Genomic DNA, 23380 nt, shown 5'->3' with positions numbered 1-23380 from the left:
TAAAAATAGGAACGTTTATATAATGTCTTGTCTAAAAAATAATTATACTGAAGCTCTTATGTAAACATCCCAAAGGCAAGTGAGAAAATATGGCTGGCTTCTGCTGCTGAGGTATCCCTCACTGGTACACTGCTTTACCAACTTCACTAACAACTCTCCCCACAAGGGGACGCTCTGCCCCACTTACCTCACAGCTCCTCCCATCAGGAGATGCTGCCCTACATTCCTTACCCTAACTCACAGCCCCCCTATACTAGGCCACACTCTTCCCTACCTGCCTCACAGCTCCCCACTCCTAAGGTTGGGGCATCTTTAAACTTTCACAGTAGAACTACTTTGGTCGCATCTTCAAAGCTTTCTGTGTCCAGTTAGAATAGTATTTGAAAGGATGATTGTTGAGGCAGGCACAAGTACCTGAAATTTGAGTGAGAAATTACTCAACACAATTTTTTGTTTGTTTGTTTTGGTTTCATGAGTCATTGGTTGAAAAATATGTCAGATTTCGAAGTTCACAATGATTTAAGTGAGAATCATGCCTATATATGCATGTGTCATATAAACATGGAGTATTGTGAGGGAATACCTAATGGTCACTGCTTCAAAGCCCAGTTCTAAGCCATCATCCAGTCAAGAGCTAGAACAGATGTTCATTCCATACCCAGGATTCCCTAAATTCCCAGAGGGGCTCAGGGTGTGAAATGCTGTGCTAGAATCTAGTATGACTTGCAGCAGTAAAGATGGCTAGGTTAGACAGGGTCCAACCCGAGATATGCAAAGCACCTAGCACTGGTTCATTCTAAGATAGGAGCAAGTCCTTGATCTTTGATTCTGACCCAGCCAGAAGCAGGGTCATTAACTGCCCATTAAGGACCTCTCCTGTGCATCAGATGAGGGACTGCCACCTGTAGAGACTGTGGATGGAGACTAATAGAAGAGGCCATAGTAATCCAAGGCTGAGAAGATCAAGATGCAAGTGAACGTGCCTGAGGATCTTCATCCATGTGTGCTCAAGGGCTAGAGAGTGTGATGGAGTACCTAAGCAGCCTAGTTTTGTGGGACTTTGCAGGGGTTTCAGAAGACCTTGCTTCTGGCTTTTATTCTTCCTGTAGAGCAGTTTGTATGTGTGTGTGTACAGCACAGTGTGCATGCATGCATGTGTGTGTGTGTGTGTACAGGTCAGAGTACAACCTTAGGTGTAGGTTCTCACCTTCCACCTTGTTTGAGGCAGGACCTCTTGATTGCTGGCCTGTAAGCTTCTGTGGAATTCTGTCTCTGCCTACTGTCTTGATGCAGATGTACTGGAGTTATAGACCTGTACTTACTGTGGCCTTGGGATGAGTCCTTGGCCCCCATTCAGGTCCTCACCCTTACATAACCAGTGCTTTGCCCACTAGACCATCTTTCCAGCTCCTATGACAACTTTTAATTTCTGGACTGAGCCCTCAGTTCTGGAGGCCCTCCCCCTCCCTCCTGTTGATTTGTTCTCGATGTTGCCCAGGCTAGTCTCTAACTTCTGGGCTCCAACTATCCTTCTGCCAAGCTTCCTTAGCAGCAGTAACTATAGGCATCCCACTCCAACTTCTCTGTACTTCTAGAGAGAGAAAGAGGGTTGGTTTGGGGGAAGGGGGAGGACATGGAGACACCGAAGTGGGGGAAGAATGATAAAACTGAATGGAAAAGAAGACTGTATGTTATCTTGGTGCTGGGGATCAAACCAAGCGTTTCCCATATGCTAGGTAGGTGCTCTACCACCATGCTACATCCCTAGCCTGAGTACTTACTTCATTTTAATGATGCCAGCCTGAGAACATATCTCATTTAAATGATGCCAGTCTGTCTTTGGTCTGTGAAGATACTCTTTCTGTGTGGATCTCAATTCAGAGTATGTCTGTATTGCCCTGGAGCCTGAATGTGTTAAGGGCTGATGGAAAGCTACATCTTACAGGAAGCTGGAAAGTGAACAGGGATTTCTAAAGGATGGCTTTCCCTGGAGAGATTAAGACAAAGACAGGGTCAAGAGTTTCACTTTGTATGTAAGAAAACTACGAGAAAATTAAATAAGGCTTCCTTTTCTTTGCTCCATTTGGGTAGTAGTAGAACATGTTATGAGTTCATCAAGAGTGGAAGATGTCCCCACAGCTAAGAGAGGAGCTGTTTGTGGAAGGCAATGGCTGAAAGGGATGGGAGGAGATAGCAAAGATGAGTAACAGAGGAGGAGAAACTGACTCCTACAACTCGCAGGTCAGTGACAACACTCATTCATTTCACAACTGGTAGCTGATGGTCATTCAGCTTACTTCTTTATAGTTACTATTTCATTTAATCCTCAATATCTTCTGTGAAACAGATATTATTATCCTCATTTTCAGCGGAAGAAGCTAAATCTCACAGTGCTTGTTCTAAGTCACTCAGCCATACCTGATACTCTCCAGATCCCAGATTCTTTCTGACTACAGAGTGCCCGGTAAGTAATGGGCTGGGGCTTGGGGGAGAAAAAAATCTGAGTTACAGGGGCAACAAAGATGTTGGAGGTTGGATATCTTGAAGAGGAGAGTATGTAGAGGTCAAGAAGCATAAGGGTGAGAATCAAATAGGTAGACAGGGGTGTCTCATCCAGGAAATCACTGGCTTCTGTAGCTGTGGGCAGTCTCCATTCAATTAAAGAACCTAAACCAATGGGATTAAGAAGTGTATGCAGCTTGCACCACTTACAGAACATTCCTCTGAGGGTTTCTACTGTTGGATTAGTGAATGTAGAGGTCCCCAAAGAAACTGGGACATCTGGGGTGCAGGACATAGCAGGTGCTGAATGAAGACTTTTATGTATAGGAGAAAGTGAAGAGGACATTCGTCAGTTAAGAGAATGTGGTGGTTTGACGATGGTCCCCACAGGCTCGTATATTTGAATGCTTAGGTATCAGGAAGTGATACTACTTGAGAGGGATTAAGAAGTGCGGCCATGTTAGAATAGGTGTGGTCTTGTTGGAAAAGTGCTGAGTGGCACAGAAAAAAATATGCTTTCTGTAGGGAAGTCAACTAGGAGCTCAGCTGTACAGCCCAGATGGTAATCTCTTCCTAGGCCAACAGGCTACACACACAACAAGAACCAGCTGATTCAAATGGTGTTTCTGTATTGGTGTACTGAGTTCTGTGCATTCAATGATGTTTTTGAAAAGTTGTAAGATGATTCTAGGATTGCATGGAATAGTATTAAAGCCAATTTCTTGTCTGGAATATGATTTGAAAAAGAAAGTGTAGCAAGAATTTGGATTCTTTTAAAACATAAAAATGTTATGTGACTATGTTTTTGTTTTAATCTCAGGTGTGGGATAAGGAACTGCATCAGCTTGTTCACTGCAGCTGACTATGATTTGTCCTGTGCTTTGACAGGGACATGAATGCCCTGAGCACGCGTGTACACACACACACACACACACACACACACACACACACACACATACATAAACTCACACCTGCAGGGAATCTGGAAATTGGATCAAGACACCACAAAAACAAGTTCTCATCATAAAGGATACTTACTTACCCCAGAGGGACAAAGGAGATAGAAGAAGTGTAAGACCTCCTTTCGGGGACCTCCACTCTAGTCTCGGGAGTGAGAGAGCATCCAAAGAAACACGAGAATCCGTCTTGCTGTAATCACATGAGGCAGTTTAATGAAGGAGCTCTGGACCAACATGCATCTCACACAGGAGATAACGGATGTCGGCCACGAGGCTTGAAAGATAGGGGTTTTATGGGGTAAGAGGCTTAGGGATGGGGAATTCAGCATAGCAACACACTATTGGCTTATTCAAGCATCAGCAGAAAAATTACATGTATGTGCAGGGTGTCAGAGTTCTGTGAGTTGTTGACTCAGTTCAGGTAGCCCTGTTATGTCCTCACATTCCTCTTTATCTTTCTGGTCAAGATGTTCCCAGGAATGTTTTAATTACAGGGCATACCCGGATTTGTTTTTCTCTTTTCTCAGCCCCAGGCAGCCTCTAGGTTCACAAACAACTTGCAATTTCTGAGTACTTTATATGACTTACAGATCTTGAAATTTCATCTTTCTTTCAGGAGGAGACGGGGAAGGAAGGAAGGAAGGAAGGAAGGAAGGAAGGAAGGAAGGAGAGAAAAGAGGTTAGGGAGAGGTGTAATGTGTAGTTGTCCCAGGGTGGGAGGGAGGAGGTACAAAGAAAACAGACCCATAGGCAAACAGCAGTTTCTAAAAGTAAAATAGGAAACTGTACTAGGAATAGAAGACTAAAGTTTAACTTTAATTGGGCATGTTAATTGGTGAGCCAAAAGGGACTTTTGATTGCTGGTCTTCAATACTTTAAGAGCTCAACCTTGGTTATCAGTCTCAAGAAAAGGAATTGGCCAACTAAAGGAATGGACCTTGAGGGCTAACTTTAGGAATATAATCTAAAAGATTTTATAGCAAGGCAGAGGGAATTGGGGAGAAAGACAAGACCTATTCATGGTGTGACTATATTTAGAGGCAGAATCTTTGTCTTAGTCTCTTTGTGGTGCTATAATACATGCCTGAGACTAGGTAATTTATCATAACATTCATTTACTTCTCATTAGTCTGGAGAATGGTAAATCTTTGATCAAATTCAGAGAATTTATGAGTTGGCACCTGGCTATCCCCAGCTTTCAATGTGGAATGTGTTCCCATGTGGTAGATGACAGAAATAAACCTTGTGTCCTCACATAGAAGAAGAGACAGCAGTGAGTGAACCAAATCCTCAAGTGCTTTCTAAAGGTCTGAGATCCCTACTGAATTAGCCATCTTCTTAAGGTCCTATCTCTTAAAATTACCATGCTTGTGATGATTGAGCTTCAACATTCACATTTCAGGACTCTCATTTAGCTCTTAAGACCAGAGGAGTACCTACAGAACTGTTATTAGAACAGTCATAATCCAGTATGACTACTGTGTTCCTTTATGAGAGGAGGAACTTTGAACAGAGAAGAAAGATTAAGCAAAACTGCAAAGAGAAGAGCCATCTACAACCTTCAGGAGGGCATAATCTCAGACCCCAAAACTATGAGGAACTTATCAGCCAAGCCACCAGTCTTTGTGCTTTTTTTAGAGCAGCCCAAGCAAGTACAGTGACCTCCCTTTGCTTTCTCTGCTCACAATGGCTTCTATGGAGACCAATGAGAACCAATCCTCTAACTGTTGGGAGATGTGCTCGTAGTAAATTCTGGTTCCCTAATTCTTGACTTGGTCAATAAAGGAGGCCAGCAGCCAATTGTTGGATGGAAGGGACAGGTGGGACTTCTGGGTCCCAGGAGGAAAAGGGAGAAGCAGGGAAAGAGAAGGGACTTCTGCCAGGTTTTGGAAAGAGTAGCATGCAGCTATCATGTAAGATCTTAGGGAAGCTAAAAACAGTGGCCTCCACCAAGGGTGGATAGCCAAGGAGGTCAGCAGGGACTAGCTGATACAGGGCAGGAGATGAGGCAGAGCTAAGCAGTGAGAAACAAAAGAGAAGCTGAGAGTGGGGCTGGCAGTAGCTGATCTCGGAGCTAAGCTGGGAGGGGCCAGAGAGAGAGCTGAGCTCCTGGGAAATGTGGTATCGTAGATTTTTTTAAAAATTACTTGCAATATATAACCCATTACTGAATAGGATGTAGTGACGCATGCATGTGCGTGTGCGTGTGTGTGTGTGTGCAACTGTGCCTGTGTGCCTGTGTGTTCTCTCCCTATCTTTCTCTGTGGAGCTCATCAGGGTTAGCTATGAACTGTCCTGAGATGAAATCTCAAGCAGATCATAGAGCTCACTAAGGCCTCTCATTAAGTTCCATCTGAGCAATGAAAACAGATGTATACACTAATCTGCAGTCTGAGTGAAGGCCAGAGAGGCCAGGGGTGTGACACAACAGTTTATGTTCTACCCTCCGTACTGCCAGGCCCTGTTTTTGGTCTTTCCCAGGAGTGGCGAAAAGACTGGGTTTGGGGTAGTGTTTTGTGTTTTGTTCTCTACATGGAATGGGTCTGTTCTCGGGCTTCATTCTAGCATCTCTGTCAGCCTCACACTGTGACTCCTGTCACTTAGACCTATACCCTCTCCCGAGTCTCTGCAAAAGCCTTTCTAAAGCAGACTTCTCTTGAGATATCTTTTCACAGATCTACTAAACATGTACATGAAGCACAGGTGTTTAGACCATGCTACAAATAGAAATAAACACACATCCAACAATACCTGTTGCCTTGGGCACTGTAGTCCTCCATAGCTAATGGTAAAGATCAAATAGCAGTTTACTAATTCCAAGGAACATCCATCCAATCTAGGAGGGCTTTCCTCTTCCTACCACTAGCTTCTGTCTGAGAGACTCTCTTTCCCCATGTTCAGGGATATTCATTAGCACCGTGCTCTTTTCTCACTAATTAATTCCTTGTCTTTTTTTTCAGCCTAGAGTTTGGAATTCCCCCATACAAGCTTAGAGTCTCCTAGAACATGGGAACAACATGACCAGTCAGCGATCTTTGCACTTGCAGAGAAGAATTTTTATGACAACCTTTGGCTCTAACCCTGTGAGCCAAAATATAATTGTCTGATGTGACTGTAAGAGCTGGTACTTCAGAGGGACTGTCAGGACTGATAATTCCTGGTATATTAGCAGGTTAGAAGAGTCTGCAGGTTCAAGTAGAGAATCACCACCACAGAGCCTCCTGTCTCATTGACTTATGCCTCTACCCAAGCAGCTGCTCCCTACCTGAAGGTCCCTTAACTATCTAACAATTCCCAGAAGGTCAGACCTACAAAAGAATGCATGCCTGGTTCTGCAGACACTACAGATGCCCTGCTGCCTTTCATGAGCATTTAACAACATAATATTTCACACCCCAAATACCTAAGGCAACTGAGATATCTCAAGATAACAACAGGGTATTGGGCTACAAAAGGTGGCAGTGGCCTTCTTCTGATGGAACCAAGCTTTGCTAGTATAAAACTAAGATTCATGGCTTTTCAGCAGACACTGCACACTGTCTGAGAACAGCTTTAAAGACCACAGTTCCTCAACCTTGATGGAACCCTCTGTCTTTTTCATTCCTTTCCTCAGGGCTTGGCAACTCTTGATTGATGAGTCTGGCCTCAGTCTCATCAGGGAAAATTCCAGAGCAAAGGTGTCTTTAAGAGATATTCAAGACGACTGCAGGTATTACCTGTAGACATGCATACAAACCCTCAGTGGCTGCCTGTCAGGCCCACGTCATAACCTCTTATTTTAGCCTTGTTCCTCCTTATTGCTTTGAAGGATGAGCTCAGAGTTGTGAGTCTCTGTTACTAAAACAGTGGGCAGCCTTCCAGGAGGGAGTGGGTCTTTGTGGGGATTCTGAACACAGTTCTATACTGGGTGGCCAGCTTTACATCCTTCACACATCAAATGGCAGTGTTCTCCATCCAGAGACATCCTGAACCTATCGCAGCAGGTAGGCACGGAGAGAACCACATAAAACGAAGCTCTCTTGAACCCAGGCTAGGTTGGGCCAACCTGCTTGTTTGTTTTTTCATGCTGTTTTCTTTTAATACTTTTTGGTATCAAAGCCCGTTGCTGGATTGGTTTTGGTGCAGCACTGAGAAATTTTGTCTCCAAGCAAAGGTCATTGGATCGGAGTTTTGGATTTAGTGACGGTGGAGGCTATAATTTTTCTTGCTGGCAGCACTGAGATGCTGGAGAAAATCATAAAAGAGACATTGTGCCTCTCTGCTGCATACCCTGAGAGCAAAGAAACGGATTGAATGGAAAGTGACGCGTATCCGACTTTGAGTTGTTTTGCCCTCATTTGGGCAAAACAACTTTCAGGGCCAAGGAGAATCGTCAGGACTATGAATCAATAGGGCTTGGGATTCTAGCTATGCTCACTGAATCCTAATGCTAAAAATTATCTCCCCTAGCTCCTACCACCTCATTAGTGCTTTGCATAGAAATGTGCTTCAACAAGCTAGCCAGCCACTTAGCAACTTTACCTGGCCTTAAATGCTGACCTTGGCCTCTGACCTGATGGTCTGGCATGCAGTTCATATGCATGCTCAGGACACTGGGCTGGCCTGCACACAGCTGGCCTGAGCTGGGTTGGCTCCGGCAAGCTGTGACTGTGAAAAACTGAAGTAAGGGACCCAAGTGCTGTTTTCTGGCAAGAGCCCCAGATCCCCAAGGAGAGTAGACTAAAGAATTTATTGCCTGACCAACTTTAGGTGAACCCTGGAAGACATGACATAGCACGAGCAACAGCACAGAGAATCTGGCCTGGCTTGTTGCATCCTGGAGTAGGCACTGGTATGGAGTCCAGGTGTAGATAACCAGACCCAGCCATAGACAGCCAGCAGCCCTTAGGATTATTGCCTCCAACAGAACAAAGCACTGTGCTTAGGCAGAGTGGAAGGGGATGAAAGCCGTGGATGACTGTCTGCCATACTGAGACTTCAGTAGTTGCTCTGGAATAGAGAGACAATGTCCAGAGTTTGTGTGCACCCAGCTTATAAGCTGGAGAACAGATATGGCACCTGAAGGGCTTTTGAAGCTATGTTCAAGGTTGCTCCCCAACCACCAACTCTGGGATCAAATGCCATCTACACAGGCCAAGGAAATTCTCATGCCAGCAGCTGAGAAGCAATTTCAAAGCTTCCAGCCAGGCCTGGAGGCTCTTTGCAGGTGCCAAGGACTAGAAAATTGCTCTCTTTCCTAACGGAACACTGCCTTTTTGTCCCCATGCCAAGTCAGAACTAATACTTCCCCACAATAAAATTAGGCTGTGGGGACTTTGTGCCCTCACTACAGTGGCTGCTATGCACGTCTATACTACATGGAGAAGTGGAGGAAACGTAGACTTGGATCCCAGCCCACGGATGACAGTGTCTCTTTACTTGGTCAGACCTGGGGTAAGCCAGAGCCTTGGGGACAGCCTGTGTGTTGGAGTCATATGCAATCTGTGACAGGTTTTAAAGAAGAAAGGACTCATGATAGTGGTCAACATGGACTTCCCTCGTGCATCAAAACTGGTGCTGTCTCATTTTTGGCTGTAGGGCTGTGACTTAGAGCCCAAGTGAGATACCAGGTCTGAAGTACTGCAACTCTGAAGGGCAGAGTTGCTAATGAGCCATGCCCACATTGGCCTGCCCTTGAGAAGACGGTGCATCTGAGCGTGTCTGGTAGTTGTTCATCTTTAGATCTGATGCCACCAAGAGTGCTAGAAGGGAGTTCTGGGGTTCACTTCATGGAGGGGTGACCCACACTGCCATGTTTCTTTAGTAGTCTGTCAAATATGTTTATGGAGGACATTCATGCAATTCTGTCACTCTCACATGTAAGAGAGCAAAGGCTCCCACACTTTGTCCAATGATCTGAGGCCAAGCTTTGGGAAAGCCCAGGCTGAACAGTTCACACAAGCTATCTCTATAGATCAACATTCCTCCCTCTATTACCTCATATCCATTTATTTCCATGTCCAAGGAGATTTTCAGAACACCCAGGAGATGGGTGTTTCTCGTTTTACATGCTAGAAAAAAATATAGCCAGAGGAACACCTGAAACTCTGTTGAAACAGTAAATGGTAATAAAGATAGGCCCTAGCTTCAGATTTTCCAGCCTTATTATCACACCTTCTTCCCTCTACAACTAGAGGTTTTCAAGCCAGGGAATAAAAATAATAGAGTTGCTCAGTGATGGAGAATGAGCAGCTCCAGAGGGGACAAGCAGAAAGTTGAGGCTGGGGATGGAAGGAGATGTTAGAGAGCTTGCCCAACATGCCTAGACCCTGATTTTTTCGCTAGGAAGAAAGGAAGAAAGAGAGGGAGGGAAGGAGGATGGGAGGAAGAGAGAGAGGGAGGGAAGGAAGAAAGGGGGCTGTTGCTTGGGTAGTTGGGTGACTTCAGTGTTACATAGAAGTCTTCCCTGAACATTGAGAAGGCCTCAGGAGCAATGATCTTGCTGAGTTCTTCTCTGCTCCATATTTTAATTTTTCATTTATGTGTTTTGCTTGAATAGAATATTCACTGATACATTACTGTCTTCTAGCTCTTAGCTAGAGAAGAGAAAGAAATATTTTGTATGTACAAAATGCTGCTTATATAGTCAGGGCCTTGCCTGGTAAGTACACTTATATATGCTTAAATTGCCCACTAAATACAATGCATGCTCTCCACTCTCCCCACCCCACCCCACAATTTACCTACAAGTAAGTTTCTCCTAAGAAGTAAGAACAAAAATATATGGGAATGGGGGACACCATGCCAGACATGACGAAATGAGAGGGACCTTTTAGAGCATCTACTCAGCTTGTCACAGCTCCATCCCACTTTTCCAAGTAACTTATTTAACTTTTGGGTGTTATCAGATGTGCTGTGGTGTAAATAATATTTGAACAAGAAGATTATTAAGTTGCCAACTAAAAAGGCATTTGAAAGATAGCCCATTACTGTGTTTAAACACCCCTAGAATTAACTTACTTGGAAACATCTTCACATGGAGTAATCATTTAAAAACAACACTCTTTGTTCTGCAGGAGGTGCCTAGCTCCCACTTGATAGCCAGCACTTAGGGTAGTGTGGAGACTCCAGACAGCCTTATCAATTGGCAGAATGGGCACTAAGAATCAGGTGCACTGGCTCTGCCTGGAAACCACAGGCTCCCACCCTCAATGGACACTGCCTCCAGTCAAGTGCTTACAGTGTTAGGAGAATCTGAGAACAAAGTGAGCACCATTAGCCAAGTGCTAGCTTTGGGTGCTGTGGCTTGGACTCCATTCTGCTTTGCTTTGCTTTGCTTTGCTTTGCTTTGCTTTGCTTTGCTTTGCTTTGCTTTGCTTTGCTTTGCTTTGCTTTGCTTTGCTTTGCTTTGCTTTGCTNTTTGCTTTGCTTTGCTTTGCTTTGCTTTGCTTTGCTTTGCTTTGCTTTGCTTTGCTTTGCTTTGCTTTGCTTTGCTTTGCTTTGCTTGTTTGTTTGCAAAGGGGTAATGAGTGCTGGCCAACACATCTGATTTCTTCCCTCAAACCCAATTTGTTGGAAGAGGCTAAGAGGAGAGGATACCAAGCTATAGTGCAAAGAATGTCTGGTGCTTGAAAGAGCTAGAAGACGGATATGGGTGAGTGCATGGCTTTTGCAGAGTACAAAGAAAGCTATCTTTAATCACTTGCAAGAACAAGGCACAGAAACTTAATTATTCCTTTCTTCAATTAACCTAGGAAGAAAACAGTAGTCTTCCATTAAGTGAGACATCTTTTCAAATCAGCAAGCTCCTGTTTTGTTTTGGTGTGTGTGTGTGTGTGTGTGTGTGTGTGTGTGTGTGTGTGTGTATACTTCTGAAACAGGATATCACTCCATAGTCTAGGTCTGCCTTGTATTAAAGATCCTCTTGCCTTGGCTTCTGGAGTTCTGGGATTACAGGCCTATGCCCCTATACTTATCTGGTCTTTCAAACTTATTTTGACCGTCATGAGAATACCAGGGGTTAAGAGTTGCCATAGTTATGATATTTCTTCACAGCAATAAAACCCTCACTCCAACAAACTAGGAGCCAAAATAAACCCTTTCTCCTTTAAGGCATTTGTCAGGGTATTTATCACAGCTCCAGAAAAACATCACTAAGATATCATACCCCACCCTACCCCACCCCACCCCATCCCATCCCACCCCACCCTGCCCCTCAAAACACCCAGAGATGAGACTTACTTGCCATTACTTTATCCTCATCCCCAAAACATGTTCTGGAACCAAAAAGCCTTCATGGGATATTATGAGACCCTGAAGCTAGGGCACCAAGCTTCACTTCTTTCCCCTGGGAAATGGAGACAGAGCTCAACTGTGTCGGAAAGCTTCCCTGCCTGTGTTATATGCAGTCATGATATAGTCTCCAGAGAATTACTTTCCTCAGGCCATCTTGGGAATGTTCCCAATTAAGTGTGCTTGGTCTCAGCTCACCTCTCCTCTATGAGGGGGAGAGATCCTAAGGAGTACATTCTAGTTCCGTAGGCCCTAACCCCTGGGGGGAACAAAAGATCATAAGGGTCAATTTATAGTTCAGCAGCATTGATATCTGGCATGGACCAAGATGGCTTGAACACTTGGGGTTCTATGAGTCCTAACAAAATGGCTGACACAGAATGTCTGGGGATCCCTCCCATAATAAGTAATAATATAAATTTATATAATTGTTTCATTCAGAATGCCAGTTTTGTGTGTTTGTATAAACACGGCCCTGAAGTGAGAGTTGAGAGCCTTTTCTTCACTTTCAGAAGCCTGCATGTGTGTGTCTGCCTGGAGGTCTCTGAGCCTACCCTCCATTGTGTGCCCATTTGCATGTGTGCCTGTGCCTATGTGTGAATGCTAGATTCCTGTAAGACTCTGGCCTGCCTAGCAGCCTTTACTGGAGTGAATAAATTATGTTTTTTCTCCATAGAACTTTCAAAATCTCTTCAAATGCCTAGCTTGCTGTGACTCTCCTCCTTTTTTGATATCAGAGTTTAGACCTCACCCCCCGTTGCTGACAGCAGTTCCCTTTGGATGGGTTCTTTGGGCAGAGAGAAGATGCTACAATGCACACATTCCATCTGGCCTTTTGGCATTGATTCCACACCATCACCACATGAAGTAAGTATACTCCTCTCATTTCTCCATGAGACTTTGCCTCCACTCCCTTGTCCTAACTCGTCCAATTGGAATAAGTGTTTTGTCCTAACTCGTCCAATTGGAATAAGTGTGTGGCATTTACATTTTGCACCTTTGTTGGTGAATCTGTCTAATCAGTTCCCTTTTCTGTTCTTTCAAGATTATACACAGCATTGGAGAGACATCCTTTGTATGTCTTCCCCCAAGAGCCACCTCCATGTAGTTAATTCCACAAATATTAGCTGACCACATACTCAGGCAGGTATCAGGTACTGTCCTTGCCACTTGGAATAAAGTCCATGTCTGAACTTCCTTTATATATGTAGTTTGCCCACATCAAAAAGCAGTGAGGACAGATAAGATCGTCACAGGCTCTGATCTACTGTGAAGAAGAATGGAGTGGAGAGAGGTGGCTAACTCTGTAGGTGGGTTGAATTAAAATCCACTGGGCACTAAAGACAAGGCTGGGGAGCCAGCCCTCGAGCTAAGATCTATTGGGAGTGGAAGATTGAGCCTTTTCCATCTCCTGCCATCTGGTTTCTGAAATCCAGAAGGGATTTTTGCTGTGTTTTCTCAACTTTCTCAATCCTACCTCTTAAAACAAAATCTCAACTCTGGTTTTTAAAACAACAACAATAAACACCCAAACAAACAAAAACAGGGTCTTGCTATGTAACCCTCTTAAACTTGCCAACCCCTGACTTCAGCTTCCCAAGTGCTGGAATTATTGGGGTCCTGTACCACATCCAGCTTTATGTACACAGGAGTTTTAATGATTTCAGAGGCCATTGCTCCTAAGTCACACACCCTCCTAGATGTTTTCTAATGTAGTGCCCAAAACACACACACATATCTTTCCAAAGAGCCTCTTGTGGGAGACATAAGTCATCTTTGTGCTGTGGCAGCTCATGGCACCACAGCAAGCACCCATTATTTACCTTATACTTAACCAGCCCTTCCTTTTCACCGCTCTTACACTCTGTCACTCCCGGCAGGATTTAAGGGCCACTGAAAGCCCCTAACTCACTACAGAGCATTTCCCTACTGAGAAATGATCCATCAGAGATTTCTCCCAAAAGAATAAACCATAGAAGTCAGAATTTCCCAGCTGCCCATTTCTCTGACAAGGAAAAAGTTCTAGAAGTTCCCATGATGTTCATATTGACTCTATTTAACAAGACCAGCTTTATGGTGGGAAGGGGTATCCCAGGTTCATAGATAAGACCCTTGGGCCAAGTCCTACAAGTAAAAAGCTCTCTAGAAACCTTGCTATGAGCTTCAGCAGACATATTTTTATCAAGACAACATGGGCAGCAAAGTGCCAATAAAAATTATATTACTAGGGCGTCTTCGTTTATTGCTATTAGGACATTTATTCCATGGAAATTGTTACCTTTAGGGTAATTATGCACACACCCTGACATAATGGTGGCCACACCCATGTATGAAATATCATCATTTTGTATGTATGCTTTCAAGGGGCCAAGCAAATTTGTGTCTGAAGAACTGGATATGTTAGTGCATGTTAACATTATTTGACTTGTACAGAGGGAAAAGAGACACATCTGTGTTTCAATATTGAACAAGAGGAAATGATACAGCTAAATTTGTAGCACTATTATCTGGCAGTATTTATTTTCTGTACTTCTCTGACAAATCAAAAACGTAATGGAATGCTGGTTTCCATTGAGTATGCCCTTCCTCCATTCCTAAACTTTGGACTGTGAAGGGTGTCTTGGAAGAAGTGTACATGCGAAGAGATCCTCATGTTTTGCTTTCTGCAGTTATGACCTTTCCAGATAAGGGTTATGACCACTCTCGGATCAACTCCTTAGTGGGCAGGGTTTGTGCTGTCATCAGTGACCTGGGCATTTGATTTGATCTTCAGCTTTTCAGCTCTCACAGGCCACAGAATACCAGTCCTCCTTCTTGCCACACACATGGAGTCGGGTTTAATGGTTTGTCCTGAGGCCCTATCTGAGACTGGAATCAAAGCTGACATTCAAAACAAAGAACACCATCATCATCCCTCCAGAACAAGGAAAGCCATTAAAGGCTGAAGGAGGACTTGTGTCGCCACAGAGGCCAGACAGGTTTTTTTGGTTGCTTTTGTCAGACAACACACTCACAGTTTGATAATTGGGGCATGGTTTACTGGCTAGGGGACACACAACACTAAGTCATCTTGCCTAGCATTAAAAAACCCTGAGGCAACCCTGTACTTCTACTCCGGTCCTGTCTGCTGAAAACCCCTGAACATCCTCCCCTAGGTGTATTGCAGCCTCTGTCACACCTTGAGTGCTTTCTGTAAAAGGTTATATGTTGGTATAACAGGAGAGTGGACACTGAAGACTGAAACATGAAGACTAACATGTGAAAACAGCCAATTGGCAAGGAAAAACTGAGCCCTTGACCACCTAGACTTCCTACAGCAAACAGAGCATGCTCAAATGAGGTCACAGAGGAATACTGAAAAAAGCCATCCCTACCTGACTGCTTCTACCTGACAAGGTAGAAGATCAATAGCTTGCCTGCCCTAATGTTTTTCTCTCAAACACTAATAAAATTATTTTCAAGTTTCTTCCTGTGAACATTTTAAAACTTCTTTATTAATAATACTTTATGGCATAATACAATATAATATAAAAATTTTAGTATTATTTTAAAGCATTATTAATGAAAATCCAAAAGGGACAGAGCTCAGTTTCCGCAGCAACAGTGGGATTTAACCAGCGCTTTGGTTACCTTTGTAACCGGATGATGCCTGGAAGCAATGGGATTTGGTTCTTAGTCCTCTGGACGTCCAGTTGTTCTACATAAGCACCCCGACATTATACACATTTCAATATCAAAATCTGCTTTCTTCATTCTCTCCCTCCCTCCCTTCTTCCTTCCTTCTTCCCTCCCTTCTTCTCTCCCTTCTACTCTCCCTCCTGTTTTCTCTTCTTTCTTCGCCCTCCTTCTTTCTCTGCCCCATCCATCCAACCATCCATCCATCCATCCATCTATCCACCCATCCATCCATCCTTCTCCCCCTCCTTTCCTCCCTCTCCAGCTCTCTCTCCCTCCTTCTTTCCTTGCTTCCCTGCCCCTCCCCTTTCTCTGCCTCCTCCCTCTTTCCTCTCTCTCCCTCCCTTCCTCCCTCCTTTTCTTCCTCCCTCCCTCTTTCCTTACCCTTTCTCTCCCTCCCTCCTCTCTTCCTTTCTCCCCTTCCCTCCCTCTCTCTCTTCTTCCTTCCTTCTCTCCCTCCTCACCTCCCTCTATCTCTCCCTCTCTCCCTCCCTGCATTTCTCCCTTCCTTCTTCCTTCTTTCCCTGCCTTCCTCCTCTCTCCCTCCCTCCCTCTTTCCCTCTCTCCCTCTCCCTGCTTTCCTCCTCTCTCCCTCCCTCCCTGTCTCCCTCTCTCCCTCTCTCCCTGCCTTCTTCCTCTCTCCCTCCCTCCCTGTCTCCCTGTCTTCCTCTCTCCCTGTCTCCCTCTCTCCCTCTTTTCCTACCTCCCTTTCATTTTCATTGCTTCTTTCCCTCCATTCTCCTTTTGCAAAAAATGTTTGAAAAAAATCTCTTTTTTTTAATTTAAAAATTTCACTTAATATACAAATGGGTGTTTTACCTGAATGTATTACTCTGTATCATATGCATGCCTTGTGCACACAAATGCCAGAGGAGGGCATTGGACCCCTACCCTCCGAACTGGAGTCACAGAGGGTTGTGAGCTGCTCTGTAGGTCCTGGGGAATTGAACCCAGGTCCTCTGGAAGGGCAGTTAGTGCCTTTACCTGCTGAGTCATCTCTCCAGACCAGTGGAACAAAGCTCTAGCAGCTCTCTTGAATGTCTGATGGTTTGTTCACAGTTTCTCACTCACTTGCCACTGCCCCACCCACCCACATCCACACCCCTGAGTGCACCTTCGAAGGTGGCTACAGACTTCCAAAAGTCTTAATCACTGATCCCTGCTACACTTGAGACTTGAAGTAAGATTGTCTCAGTTCAGGTTTCTATTCTTTCTATAGGTCCAGTTACAATGTATGGAACCAGATCTTATATGTTAAAATATGAAGGAGGAGTCAGGCCAGAAGTGTGGTTCAATGGATATCAAACCTTCAATTAGAAGATATGTTGTAGATTTTTGTCAAAATGAAGAGTGCTGTTGACTGGAGGTTCTGATTTTGTACCTTTTTTGAGGAAAGAAAAGATCTCTATTTTGACAAATAGCTCAGAGACATTGTGCTTAAGAGACCTGGGGTCATCACTTTAGAAACACACAAATGAGGCCATAATTTGTTAGCATCTCCTATCATCCTGGCTCTAAGGAGCAAACATAGCACATACCCAGGACAACAGCTTGATTGTGAGCATGAGGTTGGGGGTAAGGAAAGATACAAGCCCATATCTTGGAGCCACAGGTCAGGGCAGTTCAGCCCCAGACAGCCATCATGTGGGAATTCACCTCTCAGCACCAGTGCTTGGAGCTGTGAGTAAAGACCAACAGCTCAATGAGCACTCAGCAAACTGAGGCCTATCCAGGCAGTACCCAACGAGCAGTTATTGACCTCTATGAACTGTGCCCATGGCTAAAGCCAGGTAGGAATTTCCCGTAATGGTTCTAAGTATGCTTGATGACTTTTTCTTTTAAGAGTAAAGGTCAGTAAATGGAAAAATCTACCTTTATTTTTTTTTTTTGATGGGCACTATGTCCCATGTTTTCTGTCACTCCAGAGGTCTCTAGAGGTGTTGCCTAGAAAGATTATCTGAGGGAAAGACTTTTCCCCAAATCCAATGACTCTTTCTATTGACACAGATGTACAAGATCCAAAGTATAAGCTGCTGTCTTTCCCTGTCTGCCTTTAACCTTACTGGTAAGTCATCCAACCTGTTGCAAGTATAGGTACTGCCATTGCCACCACCTTCACTGATGTTAGAATCCAGCTTCTTCATCCTCCAACCTCATGGATAAGCATCTCCCAGGTTCTCAGACTCTCTAGTGCATAGATAATCACTGCTGGGCTACCTAGCCCATAGCATGTGAGCCTATTTATTAAGTCCTCTTTGTGATATGTATTCACTTACTCTATAGGTTCTGTTCCTCTAGAGAACTCGGGTGGCACAGTATTGTGTGTGATTGCTGTAACTTTTTAATAGGTAGCACTTCCTTTGTTTTAAGAGATAGAAATCATTCTGCTTCAAACTGGATTAAGAAAGAAAATGATGTTTCAATTTGTAGTACTTTACAACTCAGCAGTTAAAACTCCAATCTGGATTTCAGTTTGGCTTGCTTGAGAATCTGATATAATCACCAGCATGAGCTTCTATCTATGCCTTGGCCTTTACCTTCGTTGGTTGAATTACTGAGTAATCCCTGGGATAGTGGAGGTCTAATGCCCACCATTAACCAATCCTCATGGCCAGGAGAGCTTAAAGCTGCAAGGGGCTGCAAGTAAGCAGAAAATAGAACTTAGAGCTACTGGTGAAAGAAAAGAAACAGTCAGAAAAATGCAAAGAAGGGGTACAATAAAATAGCAGCCAGGGGTGTGTCATCAGAGTGGATGGGGGTGTGGAAATACCACAAAGGGGTTTGACTAGACATGTGGAATCAGAAACATCTTCAAAGACATGCTTGGAAAGGCTTCATCTTTTTAGATTTATTGTGGATGGAAAAGTGTAGTTTTGCAAAAATTGTGAGTTATTTGGTTTAAATATGTCATTGCTGAGCATAGGGAAATGGGTTAAATATGAGGCCACATTTATTTAATTATCCCTGTAGAGTTAGTCCCAGCCAAGCCAATTCTCTCTTGCCTTTCCAGTATTAGATACTGAGCTTCTTGCTTCCTAGTGTCAGTTCAAATTCAAATCTGTGTTTTGATTCCTAGATTACAACTTTAGGCTTGAGACATTACTAGTCACTGTTCCTGTGACGGTCTTCAAGCAAGGTGGAGTTAGTTCAAGGATTTAAAAGTCTCCTTCTAAAAATGCATGTGTACACTGGAAAACCTGGCCTCAGTTGACCTTATGTTCAACTGCTCTTGGCATTCAACTATGGCCTGAGATAGTAAGACAACTACCCCGTCTAGTTCATGTTGGGGTTCTTTTTCTGCACCGGGCCAGGTCAGTTGAGAACTGAAAAATTCTACGGAGTACTGGGAGCCTTGCCTTGCCACCTGGCCAACAGGTAGCTAGCCAGATTAGTCGTCTAATTAGAAGAGACTCTGAGAAAGCCAAAAGAAAAGACAAAAAAACTGTGCCTTCCCTCCCATGGTTCAGCCCACGGTCACAGGCCCCTCCTTCCCACAGCCACACAGCAGCCAATCAGCTACTTTTAATCTCCAGGGTTAAACGAAAGCAGAGAAATTTGCGTCACCTGACATCTGATACTCATTTGCAAATATTTATTTCCTTGCCGAACATTATAAACCCTAAGAAAGCAAGGACTCCAGTCCACCAATGTGTGTCGGGGTAGCACACAGGTGCTCAATCAGCGATGGGCATTTGATATTCTTTTACATACGCACGCAAGCAAGGGAGTAAGTTATAGGAAAATAGGAATGAAATAATGTGGCAGGAGCTGAAAGGTGAAAATGAATGAAACTGAAAGTATGATGGGGGTAGGGCTTCCAGGGATGCTTGGACAAGAGTGTGTGACAAAGTAGATTAGAGTTCTGTGAGCAGATTCTGATGGGAACATTGAGACCGTACTGATGTTAGTGAGGCTTCATTTACATATAATTCCTAAGACACTGTCACCTATAGCCAGATAAAAGCAACTTAAGGGAGAAAAGATTGATTCTGGCTCACGATTCAGAGGTATTGCCTTTCAAATGAAAAAGCCAAGACTGCAAGAGCTGTCACCTGGCACCTGCCATCAAGAAGCAGGAGGGATGAGTGCTGATACTCATCTCACTGTCTCTCTTTAAGTACAGCCAAGGACTAGGAAAAGGTGCTGTTTGGTTTTAGTGTGAGTCTTCTCACTTACCGTTAACCTCATTAACATAATCCCTCACAGATACATGCAGATGCTGAAAAATTCCTCACTGGTGTTCTTGAAGGTATATCTACTAGATTATTCTAGATCTCTGTTGACAATTTAGGCTATCAAATGCTGGTGACATTTAGGTGACTTAGCCTTGTAAATGCACATTCACTATGGGCCAAGCAAAGCATTTTCTATGTATTTTCTTCTCCTCCCAAACATTATTTCAGGGGATGAATCCTGGGGTCCTCCTAAGTATTAGGTAAATATTCTACCACTGAGCTACTTCCTACACACACCAGTCGTATATGCCTTGATTTAATTAAGCCTTAACACAATTTGCAATGTATTCATTCTTCCCATTTTCTAGATGAAGCATCTGGGGCTCAGACAAGTCAAATAATCTTCCAGCTAGTTCAGTGAAAAGCCTGAACTCTAAACTCTGTTCCTTGACTCCCAAGCCTGATTTGCCTTTTCTATCCAACAAGTGGAGTCCTTGTGCTTAGCATAATATAAGCATCCTCCACTTGCTAAATAGCATCTGCAGACACAAGTTCTGTTGAACATTGTCTCTATCTGTGAGCACACACATTTAACTAGATCCCTAATGTTACACAGTTAATGATTCCATTTCCCCCTTTTAATGTCACAAATAACTCAACAGAGACAGCCTTGGCACATTAAAAATGGTTCATGCTTCACTAATTATTTCCTTAGGATAAAAATCCTGAAAGTGTTCTTACTTCAAAGACTGTAAACATATTGAAGGCTTTGATAAGTTCTGACAAAATGCCTGAGGGGAAGTTCATACATGTGTAGGTTACTTGTCCTGTGTGGGATTGGCCCTTCTCACCCCACTTGCCAAGACTATGAATCAGCAATCCTTGTCAGTCTTTGGCAGTAGGTCTAAAGCACATTCTTTAATTTGCATTGCATTGATTGATGAGTTTGAAAGCCTTAAAACATGTTTATTGGTTGTAGTTTTTTTTGATTGTTAGCACACATATATAATGGTTTGAATGAAATTTCCCCTACAGCCTTAAGTATCAAACATTTGGCTTCCTGCCTTCCAATAGGTCTAATTTAGAATGTTCTTCAAACCTTAGGAGAACCCAGCTGGAGGAGATAGACAGCTAGAGTTGGGTGCTTGATGACATCCTACTCCTTTCTTGTACTGCCTATGGAATACAATCATTGTCAATTTACCAGTCTGTGAACCCTATGGGCTACAATAACGACCACTCTGGCAAGATATGAATCTTTGGCACACCATCCTTCCACCATGGAGCTATCCTCAAAAGCCACAGGTCAAGAGACCATGATCTGAGACCTCTAAAACCATGAATCAGAATAGGTTACTAAGTACTGTCAAAATGCCCCAGGTGAAGTTCACTCATATGTAAGTTCCTTGTCCTATGTAGAACTATTTGTTTTCATATGATTTGCCAACACTGCAAGTCAGCAAACCTTGTCAAGTTTAGGCAGCCTGTCTAAAACACTGTATCATTCTTTAATTTGCATTACATTGATGGATGGTGAATTTGAAAGCTTTAAAGACATAATAATAAGATGGGTCTTTTCATCCAATTTCCCAACCCAAATTAGCAATCCGTACTAGGGAGAACATCTTTAAACTGTGGTAAGGTGCCATTCTGATTAACTATTAACCTTTGCAAGAAAGGGAGTAAGGCTTCCTACACCATCATGCCAATATTTCCTATATCCGTGTGTCTATTTCATGTTGCTATGTTTCTGTCCTTGATATGAATTCCCACTGAGTGAACCCATAATTGAATATAATGCACAGAATTCTTCATTTCTGTATTTACACTGTAGTCTTTCCACGTAAACAATGTAAACACAGTGCTTCCTTTAGTTTTTTTTCTAATAAAACCAAACTTTCCTGTTTTGTTTTGTTTTGTTTTGTAAGAAGCAAATATAACTTACATTTTAAACTAGCCTTCTCTCTGTTAACAATGTAAAAATTACATTCCTGGTTGCTTCCTGATACTTTTAATTTTGTGTTGTTTGAGGTCCCATAAATGACTGCATGCCCATCTTTATAGAGTGGACACTTTTGTCTGCCTGGTTTGCAGGACCACAATTCACAGAAATAAACCAACAAAACAATGTCATGAAATGTGAAGCCTTCTGACAGAAGATTTGTTCCGGGTGGGTGTCTGACAGCTTCGTTCTCTGCAGTCTGGCCCTGTGCACAGACAAGGTTGGTGTGATACTGTGGTGCAGTCTTTCAGACCTTCACTATGCTCAGACACAAAGAGAATGTACATTCAGGGAGACTTGGTCAGTGTGGACTCAGACATCTCAGACAATTGATGAGCTGAAGGAGAACAAATGGTGAGTGGGTCAAGAACAGAGTACACAGTGTTTACCAGCAATTCCAGAAGAGCTTGTAGCTGCATTGCCCATAACACATTCTCATAAAATTTAGTGATATTCTCACAAAAAGTTTAAATAAAAATATGGAAGAAGCTTTTAAAAAGTAGTCTCATGTTTTTCATTTCTGGATTTCCCTCACCTCCAAGCTCTCTCCCCCACCTCTGTGTGTGTGTGTCTGTGTGTCTGTGTGTCTGTGTGTCTCTGTGTGTGTGTCTCTGTGTGTCTGTGTGTCTGCATGTGCACACACCACTCACATGTACAAGAGTACACACATGAGCACTTGCCTTATGTATGTGTGCAAAGGCAAATCAGCAGTGACCTTTGAGACACTTCAACCCAGCTCAGCTGAGAAGTGTAACTGACTGGGGTTGTATTTGATTTGTGCAGCTAGAAAACACTGTGAGCCAGCTGGGAGTGGAGTACATTCTTAACCTAGAGATGTTGGACTAATGCGGAACCTAAGGCAGGGCAGAATGTGATCCAGATGTGATTCATTTGAGCATCACTTTCTCCCATAACCTACTTTACCACTGAACTCTGCTCCCAGATTCCCCTTGACACACATCATCTTGTATTCCTTGCTAATGGAATCTCTGTGCTCTTTACCCTACTCCCAAGGGTCAGATCCTCAGGGGATCTTGACATCTTCCCAACCCCAAGGTGGCCAATGTCGATGACTCAAGATGTTGTCAAAGCCATCGATGGAATAGTTACAGCCAGTGAGGTCCAGTGGGTGTGCATGTAAGTTATTTTTACCATCACTGTAGCCAAACACCCGATACAAACAACTTAAAGAAAGGAGTCATTTTTGCCCATGGTTTCAAGCTGCTATGAACCCTGCATTCAGGCAGAGAACTGCTCACTTGTTTCTCCTCTCATCTTTCCCCTACCCACAGATGACACTGCTTAGACTGATGATTCTTTTCTCTGGAACACCTAGAGCTGTGCTCATAATTTCCTAGGGGATTGTGAACCCAGACAAGTTGAGCATGAGGTTTTACCAAACCAGGTATATATTAAAGGGCACCTGGGAGCAGACTTAGGGCACAGTGACCAGAAAGCTGTCTTATACTGCCTCAGGGCCTGAACAATGTTGTAAGGATACCAAAGAGTAGGCAGGCATAGCATAATACTAACACACCCAGACTTTAAGTTCTGTGAAAAGAAACGTGGAGTTTCTCTGACCTTCAGCTGTAGGTCCTGATAGAACCTAATGGGGAAACTCCCACCCAATTCCCGATTCAGCGTGCACCCAAAAAATCACGAAGGACCATCTTGATGTAATTACATGAGGACATTTAATTACGGAGCTCCGGACCGACATGCATCCCACACAGGAGAAAACGGATGTCAGCCACGAGGCTCGAAAGCTAGGGGTTTTATGGGGTAAGGGGTTTAGG

The sequence above is a fragment of the Mus caroli genome, chromosome 18 (genome assembly GCF_900094665.2).
Source record: "Mus caroli chromosome 18, CAROLI_EIJ_v1.1, whole genome shotgun sequence".
Classification (NCBI taxonomy): Eukaryota; Metazoa; Chordata; class Mammalia; order Rodentia; family Muridae; genus Mus; species Mus caroli.
This window is presented reverse-complemented; position numbering follows the sequence as displayed.